Source organism: Vulpes lagopus, chromosome 6 (assembly GCF_018345385.1).
Source record: "Vulpes lagopus strain Blue_001 chromosome 6, ASM1834538v1, whole genome shotgun sequence".
Taxonomy (NCBI): domain Eukaryota; kingdom Metazoa; phylum Chordata; class Mammalia; order Carnivora; family Canidae; genus Vulpes; species Vulpes lagopus.
This window is the reverse complement of record NC_054829.1, coordinates 70,728,152-70,738,428: the sequence shown is the minus strand read 5'-3', so window position 1 is coordinate 70,738,428 and position 10,277 is coordinate 70,728,152.

The following is a 10,277-nucleotide window of genomic DNA, read 5'->3' as shown; positions in this document are numbered from 1 at the left end:
GAGTATACATGAGACCACTGTCAACCATCTGTTCTTGGCTCCCCACACCACTCAGAGAATTCAAGAGGTCTCACAGTTTCCGTCATCACCTCAGTGCTGACAGTGACAAAACATTTTCAGCTCCCATCTCTGCTTAAGAAACTCCAAAGCCATATTGCCATCCTAGAATAAGATACCTCTACTGGCAGCACCCCGTCGCTTCGCTGCAAATTCAATATGTCCAAAACCAAAGCTGACACCTTTCCAAAACTTCCATAAAAGTCAGGATCCAGTCAAGAGCCAGAAACCACACCAGTTACTTGGAGAGGAATATAAAGAACCGTTAAGTAGATCTCAAGTTGTTAACTATGTAACCCGAAGGGTAGAAAGAGAGCTCTAAAGTCTCACAGAAGTAGCAACTGCAGAAGCAGCTGCCACTCCACCCTGGAGGAACAAAGGGAAGAAGCCAAGGTTATTAGAACTTGGAAGCCTAGAGAAGCCCCCCTCAGAACTGAAACTCAGATATCTGAGGAGGGAGCCTCAGACAACTGGTGCCAGTGTCTCAGCAGGAAGATAAGATTGGTTCTGCAAGCGTTAGAAGAAAGTTGGATTCCACTTCCGCCAGAACAACTGCTGGGATGAAGAAGCACTGCTGGGACGCTGCTCACCACAAATGCGATTGAGAGCAAGCCCGCGTGTAACTACTAGGAGCAAGTCATTTCCCCCTCTTCTGGCCTTCCAGGCTACCCCTAGTGCCCTTTATCGGCAGAGTTGAACAGGGCGCCAGCTGCTGAAGCGGAATGAAGTTTGTAGATTGCCCGCCCCAGCATCCTAAAGCAGTCAGGGCTGGGGCTAGGAGATAATTACTTGAAAAGTGACACATTTTCTGAGCTATATCAGCTAGGATGCAGCCAGGAAACAGAAACCACTGGAAGGACGTCAGAGAAATCGTACCACAAGGAACTGATTGGTACATGGGCAATAGAAGGGCTACGAAGTCAGACTGGGACCAACGGCAAAACAATCCAGAAATTGACAACAGCAGCCAGCTGCCCTGCCATAGGCTGGAGGGACAATGAGAGCTGGTGGTGTTACTAGAGCCCAGAATCCAAGGGCATCCAGAGGGCACTAGAATCATGCCAAGGTCTCCATGGAGAGAATCAGGATTACGGAGAGAAAGGCTATCTGGCCAAGGAGATACAGCTGCTAGACATAATGCAGGAAGCAGAGAAGGGAGGAGGAAATACACCAGATTCTGTCCTTTCTTTCTACACTCTTCCAACCAATGACTTCCATTGCAGACCTATCCAGAAGCCAGAGGGCAAAGAAATGCAGTGCCATGTGCTACAAGACAAAGAGATTAAGAACAGAGAAGGATCCGAAAGCAATCACGCAAATGACCAGCACCCTAATTTAACCAGTCATGTCAGTAGTACCACCGTTTTCTTGGCTTTTCTGTGCAGTATCCCGAGTATTCAAGAAACACATCCAATCAGTGTTTGACCCAACCTGATCTATGGTGTTTTTCCCTTGTGATGTCTCCAGTATCTGTCTCTTTCCATCACATTGGCCTAAATTAATTCAGGCCTTCCTCACTGCAGATATGATTATTGCAATAATCTCCTCCTAACTGGTCTTAGTACTGGTTTCTTTCCAGTACTATTTCTTATTCCACAGTTCAGCAAACATTAGCCAATGGTCTATATCTATTTTGTATGTTTTTTTTTTTTTAAGATTTTATTTATTTATTCTTGAGAGATAGAAGGAGAGACAGAGCCAGAGACACAGACAGAGGGAGGAGCAGACTCCATGCACCGGGAGCCCGACGTGGGATTCGATCCCGGGTCTCCAGGATCGCGCCCTGGGCCAAAGGCAGGCGCCAAACCGCTGCGCCACCCAGGGATCCCCTATTTTGTATGTTTTTGTATGTAGTTTTATTGGAACATTGCCGTGTTCATTTGTTTACTGCTTTCACACAGTAATGACAAAATTCAGTACTTATGACAGAGACCATATGGCCCACAAAGACTAGCATATTTACTGTCCAGCCCTTTATAGATTAAGTTTACTGACCCTTGGAATGGAATAATCTGCTCCATTCTGTTACTAGTCTTCCTAAACTACTCTTCCTTGTGTCATTTTCTTGCTTTCAAACTATTCTTCATGTCTGTGCAATAAAACCCAAAACACATAACTTATCAAGATTCAACATTTTCCCAAAATTGGCCCCATATTAAATTAATGTGTTTTTTAAAAGATTTTATTTATTTATTCATGAGAGACAGGAGAGAGCAGCAGAGACACAGGCAGAGGGAGAAGCAGGTCCTCACAGGGAGCCTGATGCGGGACTGGATCCCCAGACCCCGGGATCACCACCTGAGCCAAAGCAGACGCTCAACCTCTGAGCCACCCAAGTGTCCCTGAAATGAATGCTTAAATCAATGATTTAGGGCGCCTGGGTGGTTCAATCGGTTGAGTGTCTACCTTCAGTTCAGGTCATGGTCCCAGGGTCCTGGGATTAAGCCCCACATCCGGCTCCCTGCTCTCTCTCTCTGTCAAATAAATAAACAAACAAAATCTTTAAAAAAAAAAAACAATGATTTAGTGGGATAGTAAACACAATGTAGCACGATACCCAGCACATAATAATTTAAGTCCCATTCTTTTATTTAATCTATTTTTCTGGGGATCCCTGGGTGGCTCAGCGGTTTGGCGCCTGCCTTTGGCCCAGGGCATGATCCTGGAGTCCCAGGATCGAGTCCCACGTCGGGCTCCCGGCATGGAGCCTGCTTCTCCCTCCTCTGTGTCTCTGCCTCTCTCTCTCTCTCTCCCTCTCTCTCTGTCTATCATAAATAAATAAATCTTTTAAAAAATAATAATCTATTTTTCTGCAGTTATCTACATCTGCTCTACTCATATTCACCCCATTTTTTCTTTTTTTAAAGAGTTTTTAAGGTTTATCTATTTATTTTAGTAATCTCTACCCAACATGGGGCTCAAAATCACAACCCTAAGATCAAGAGTCACATGCTGTTCCACCTGAGCCAGCCAGGTGCCCCTCATTTTTTGTTTCTGATCTCACCAATAATATAATAATTATTTTTAAAATAATGCTATAAAAAATAAAGAAATAAAAATAAAATAATGCTATAACCTGAGTTGTGTCCCCCCCCCAAAATTTATATGTTGAAATTCTAGTCCTCCAGTATTTCACCCCGTAATTATATTTGAATATAAGATCTTTGAAGAGGTCGTTAACTTAAAATGGGGGGTGGGGGGAGGGTGTTTGGGTGGTTTAGTCAGTTAGGCATCTGCTTTCAGCTCAATTCATGATCCCAGGATCCTGGGATCCAGCCCCACATCCAGCTCCTTGCTCATCAGAGAGCTTGCTTCTCCCTCTCCCTATGCCCTTTCCCTCTGCTCATGCACGCTCATGCTCTATCTCTCTTGAAAACAAATAAATCTTTTAAAAAGAAAAAAAAAGAGATTTACAGGTTTAAACTCAATTGAAGACCAGTCTTCATAGTGTCTTCTACATACCATACTCACTGCTGTGTCCAAGGTTGCTCCCCCTTCCTAGAAGCACCAACCAAAATCTCATCCATTTTCCTCTTCCACGAATTTCCCTGGACTGTTGTTGCTAATTTTGCCCCCACAATCTGTATTCTGTTACTGAACACTTCACTGTATACTCGTTGTTAAAGTACTTTAATCATGTAATACATTTGTATTTTCTCCATATCTAGACTACAAATCTAGAGCGTTTAGTGCTGGAAAATGAATAAAAGAAAAATTATGGAAGACCAATATTTAGGTAAAAATACATATCTTTTTTAAAGGAAGACCAAATAGGACTACTGATATCATACTCCACCAAAAATGGTTTTTCATTCATTACAGAGTGGTTTTTATTGCCTAGAACAGTACCAGGTACATAACAGGCACTCAACAAACACTTTGTTGAATAAATGAATGGCATTTTACATGGTACTATAAATTCTTGTAATGGCAGGAATTATTTAGTTATAGCTAGTGCCAATTTTTAAGTTAATGTATTCCTATAGATGACTCTTTTAAAAGATTTCCTGATTAAGCATAAACAGCATTCTGCATAGGGAAAAACCATCCACATATAATTAAAGGTGACAGATAATTACATATAGATGTTTGATGTAGAGACATGATATAATAAACAGTGAAGTGCAGACTTGAAGTCTCTCTGAACAGTGTATTTTTATAAGACAATATTGCTTCGCTGTATTGTCCATTCCGCCTGGAATGTCACATCATTTTCTTTCTCTTTCTCTGTTTCTATTAACTAAGGCCAAGATTAAAAATGGTTTCCTCCATGAAGCCATCCCTGGTGTTCTCTTAGTTAGAAATAACGTTTCTCCTCAGAACTGCCAGAGCACTTTATGTATATCTCTCAAAGTCACCAAATATCTCAAAGATACCAAAGAATGAATACCCATGCTAGGTGAAAAAGTAAAATAATTATCTAGAGAATTAATTTTTTTAAAGATTTATTTTATTTATTTATTCATGAAAGAGAGAGAGACAGAGGCAAAGGGAGAAGTAGGCTCCCTGCGGGGAACCTGAGGAGTCCACCTCAGGACAATGGGATCATGACCTGAGCCAAAGGCAAAGGCAAAGGCTCATGACCTGAGCCAAAGGTTGACGCTCAACCACTGAGCCACCCAGACATCCCCCCACAGAATTTTTTTTTTTACTTGAAATTTATGGAAAACTGAAGCAAATACACTATTTTGACAGAGCAATGACTTCTATAAACTTTTTTCACTTATAAGTCAAATGTACTGATGTATAACACATAAAATTTAAGTGGATTGCTTATTGAATTTTTAATAAGTGTTATTCACCTGGATAACCACCAACACAATAGAGATGTACAATATTTCTATCACCACAAAACATTCCCTCTGGCCTCTCTGCTGTCAGTTCTACCCTCACCCACCCACCCACAGTTCCAGGCAATCACCAATCTGCTGTCACATTAGATTCATGTTACAGTTCTAGAACTTCAGATAATGCAACTGAATTATGTATCTGGCTTCTTTTGGTTAGTATAGTGTTTCTGAGGTTCCCCCATGTTGTTTCGTGTTTCACTAGTCCATTGCTTTTTATTGATGAGTAGCATTCCATTGTATGAATATACTGAAATTCATCCATTCACACACAAATGACTATTTAAGTTGTTTCCAGTTTGGTGCTATTATGAATAAAACTGCTATAAATATTCCTGTATAAGTCCTTTTGTGAATATATATTTTCATTTCTCTTGAAAAAAATAGCTAGATATGGAATTGCTTGGTAATTTAGTAAGTGTACATTTAATATTATAGGAATCTGCCAAGTGATTGTATCATTTTGCATTCCTTAGCAGTAATTTATGAAAGTTCTACTTGGTTCATAGACCCAACCAATACCTGGAATTGTCCATCAATTAACTTCAGCAATTCTGGTAGTACGTGGTAGTATATCATTGTGGTTTTATTTTGCATTTTCTTAATAACTAATGATTATGAGTCTCTTTTTATGTGACTTTGGCTATTCTCTCTCTTTTTTTTTTTTTTTTTTAAGTAGGCTCCATGCCCAGTGTGGAGCTCAACTGAGGGCTTGAACTCACAACCCTGAGATCAAGAGTTGAATGCTCACTCGACTGAGCCACCCAGGCACCCTGATTTTTGGCTGTTCTTTTTGGTATTTTCTTTTGTGAAATGTCTGTTCAAAACATTTGCCCATTTTCATTGGATTGTTTTTTTAATTATTTTTTGTTTGTTTTGTTTTTTTAATTATTAAGTTATAAAGTGAGTTGTTTACATATCTTAGATATAAATCTTTCATTGGACATATGTATTGTGATTATTTTTCCAGTCTATGCTTGCCTTTTAATTTTTCTAATAATGCCTTTCAAAGAGTAAGCATAGTAAATTTTGATGAAGTCTTATTTATGAAACTTTTCTTTTATGACTAGTGTTTTTGTGTCCTGTCTAGGAAATCTCTGCCTACTCCAAGGTTCTCTTTTGTGCTTCTTCTAGGAAAATTATAGTTTTAATTTTTAAGCCTTGGACTATGACCCATTCGAAGTTAATTTTTATATATAGTACAAGCTAAGAATTGAGGATCAAATATTTTCTACAGGGATATCCTGTTACTCCACCACCATTTGTTTAAAAGAATTTCCTTTTCTCTTTGAATTCCCTTAGCAATTTTATTGAAGTAAGTTGATCATGTATGTGTGTATTTTTTTCTGGGCACTATTTTTTTAAAAGATTTTATTTATTTATTTATTCATGAGAGACACAGAGAGAGAGGCAGAGACACAGGCAGAGGGAGAAGCAGGCTCCATGCAGGGAGCCCGACATGGGACTCTATCCTGGGTCTGCAGGATCACGCCCTGGGCTGAAGGCGGCGCTAAACCGCTGAGCCACCCGGGCTGCCCGGCTGGACACTATTTGTTCCTTTGATCTAAAAGTCTATTTTTATGCCAGTATCACACTGTCTTGATTATTGTTGTTTTACAGTAAGTAATGAAATCTGGTACTATAAATCCTCCAACTTTGTTCTTCTATTTCAAAAAGTTTTTTTTGTCGGGCAGCCCGGTGGCTCAGCGGTTTAGCGCCACCTTCAGCCCCGGGCGTAATCTTGGAGACCCGGGATTGAGTCCCATGTCAGGTTCCTTGTATGGAGCCTGCTTCTCCCTCTGCCTGTGTCTCTGCCTCTCTTCCTCTCTCTCAGTGCCTCTCATGAATAAATAAATAAGATCTTTAAAAAAAGATTTTTGTCTATTCTAGGTCTTTTATGTTTTTTATGTAAAAGTATTAATTGTTGGGGCACCCGGGGTGGCTCAGTGGTTGACTGTCTGACTTTGGCTCAAATCGTGATCCCAGGGTCCTTGGATGGAGTCCTGCATTAGGTTCCCTGCAAGGAGCCTACTTCTCCCTCTGCCTATGTCTTCATCTCTCTGTGTGTCTCTCAAGAATAAATACTTCAAAAAAAAATAAATGTATTGTGAATTTCTACAAAAATGTTAGAATTTTTACTGAGATTGCTGTAAATTACTTTGAGAAGAATCAACCTTCAACAGTATTGGGTCTTACAGTCCATCAATATGGTATATTTCTCCACTTGATTAGACCTTTTAAATTTTCTCAGTGATGTTTTGTAGCTGTCGCTATATGTCACACACATATTTTGGTTTCATTTGTTTGTTTATACTGTTTGTTAAATGTATTCATAAATGTTTCTTGGTTTTGATGCTTTTATAAATGGTGCTTTTTTTATTTTCCAATTGTTCATTGTTAGTGTATAGAAATGCAATTGATTTTTGCATATAGCAAAAATCCAGCAACCTTACTTAATTTACGTTAGTTCCAGTAGAATTTTAAGATTTTATTTACTTATTTGAGAGAGAGATAGAAGAGAGAGAGAGGGCCCCTCCAGGGGCAGGGGCAGAGGAGGGAGGAAGAGGGAGAGAATCTCAGGCAGACTCTGAGCTGAGCACATAGTCTGACTCTGGGCTTGATCTCAAGACCCTGAGATGATGACCTGAACCAAAACCCAAGAGTTGGATGCTTAACTGACTGAGCCACCCAAACGTCTCTAGAATTATTCTAAAAAAATGCACAAATCTTTTTAAAGATTTTATTTATTTATTTGGCAGAAAGAGAGCACTAGCAGGAGGAGCTGCAGGCAGAGGAAAAGGAAGAAGCAGGGTCCCCACTGAGCAGGGAGCCCAAGGTAGGGCTCAATCCCAGGACCTGGGATCATGATCTGAGCTGAAGCCAGACTCAACCGACTGAGCCACCCAGGCCCAGGTACCCCTAGAATTTTTTTATATATCCCTCATAATCTTTTTTTCCAGATTTATTGAGACATAATTGACATATATAAATGTACAGTGTAATAATTTAATATACATATATATTGCAAAACAATTACCACAATAAGGTTAGTTAACATAGTCATCACCTTGCATAGTTACCATTTGTGTGTTGAGAATTTTGTTTTCATCTTTGAGGCATAATTGACATATAGCATTGTATAAGTTTAAGGTGTACAGTATAATGATTTGACTTACAGATATTATAAAATAATTACAACAAATTTAGTTAATATCCATCATTTCATATACAAAAAAATGGTTTTTATCTTGTAAGAACTCCTAAGATTTACTCTTTTAACAAGTTCCAAATATACCGTATCAAATACACCACATTAGCTATAGTCATCATGTTGTACATTACATCTCCAGTACTTATTTATAACTAGACGTTGGTCCTTTTAACCACCTTTATCCAATTCCCTACCTCCCCCACCCACCTCTGGTAACCACAAATCTTATCTCTCTTTCTAGGAGTTTTGTTTTATTCCACATAAAAGTGAAATGATACAGTATTTGTCTTTCTCTGTGTGACTTCTTTCATTTAACATAATGCCCTCAAGGTCCATCCGTGTTGTCACAAATGGCAGTATTTCCTTCTTTTTTGTGACTGAATAAATTTCCATTTTATATTTATACCACAATTTCTTTGTTCACTCATCCTCCCACAGATATTTGGATTGTTTCCATGTCTTGGCTATCATACATAATGCTACTGTGAACATAAAGGTTCAGAGCTATCTTTGATGTAGTGTTTTTGTTTCTTTGGGATATAGTCCCAGACATGGAATTGCTAGATCATATGGTAGTTCTATTTTTAATTTTTTTTTTAATTTTTTATTTATTTATGATAGTCACAGAGAGAGAGAGAGAGAGAGAGGCAGAGACATAGGCAGAGGGAGAAGCAGGCTCCATGCACCGGGAGCCTGATGTGGGATTCGATCCCGGGTCTCCAGGATCGCGCCCTGGGCCAAAGGCAAGCGCCAAACCACTGCGCCACCCAGGGATCCCTATTTATTTTTTTTTTAATTTTTTTTTTTAATTTATTTATGATAGTCACAGAGAGAGAGAGAGAGGCAGAGACACAGGCAGAGGGAGAAGCAGGCTCCATGCACCGGGAGCCTGATGTGGGATTCGATCCCGGGTCTCCAGGATCGCGCCCTGGGCCAAAGGCAGGCGCCAAACCGCTTATTTTTAATTTTTTTGAGAAACTTCCATACTGTTTTCTATAGTGGCTGTACAAGACTATACAGGATATAAATACTAGTTCATTTAGAGCCACCAAAGTAAGTTCGGGTCCCCCCCCCCGCCAAGTGTCCTATAATTATATATTTGTCATTACCTCTTACTGTATTAATTATTTAAAGCAAACATTAAAATCTTATTTACAATAGTACCCAATATATGTGATTGGTCATAACCCCTGTTATTACTAAATCTGGGTTATATTTTTTGCCCATCTTTACCACTTCTGTCAGGTACATTTGACGTAGGAAAGATGTTAGAGTTCAAAGCTGACCACCAAGAAAGAATTCTTGAGCCGTCTTTGGTGCAAAAACGTGGTTTTATTAAAGCACAGCAACGGGACCTGTGGGCAGAAAAAGCTGCCCTGGGGTCATCAGGAGTGGCTCATTATATAGTTTCAAGTTGGGAGGGTATTAGGGATAGTGTTAAGTCTCTGAGGAATTTTGGAAGCAAGATTTCCAGGACCTCAAGAGAGCTAGCTAGCTATTGTTGGGATGAGGTTATTTATTACTGTCTAATAAAACTTTAGTCATGAGATCCTTTAGATGTATCTCCGTGGGCCATATGCTTGGGGGACGACTACTAACATACCTTAGAGGATAGAGATAAAGGAAGTTTCTAAAGGAACTTTTTGTTAAAGTAGACATACAGGATCCTGAGGGGCAAGATTGCCTTTTTGCCCTTACCCAAGTATTAACATTGAGGCAGCTGAGTTACTAGACGAATATCACTCTATTTAGGACTTGTCATGGGCTGCAAGTCCTAAGGAAATTCTACTTTTCTTCTGCTTTTGTTTCCCACATCACATTCATAATCATACCCAAATAGCGACTGAAATAATTTCAGGCTATTGTATCTTTCCAAACTACACATTATTCAAAAAGGACTCGGGGGTGGGGGGAGGGAAGCACCCTAATTTAAAAGGCTTTATAGGAGTTCAAATATAACCAACTCCCAGCTTTCCAAGCAGAACTTTTTTTTCGTCAAGAGAGAATTTCACCTCTTCTATCTTTGCAAACGCTTTCAGCTTCAAGAAGCAAACAACAAAGCAACAGAAACCTGGAGTCTGGACAATAAAGATCTTTAATTATCTTACACAACAGTCTAGATACAGGTAGTACCAAGGTTGGTGCAATACCTGAAGGACATC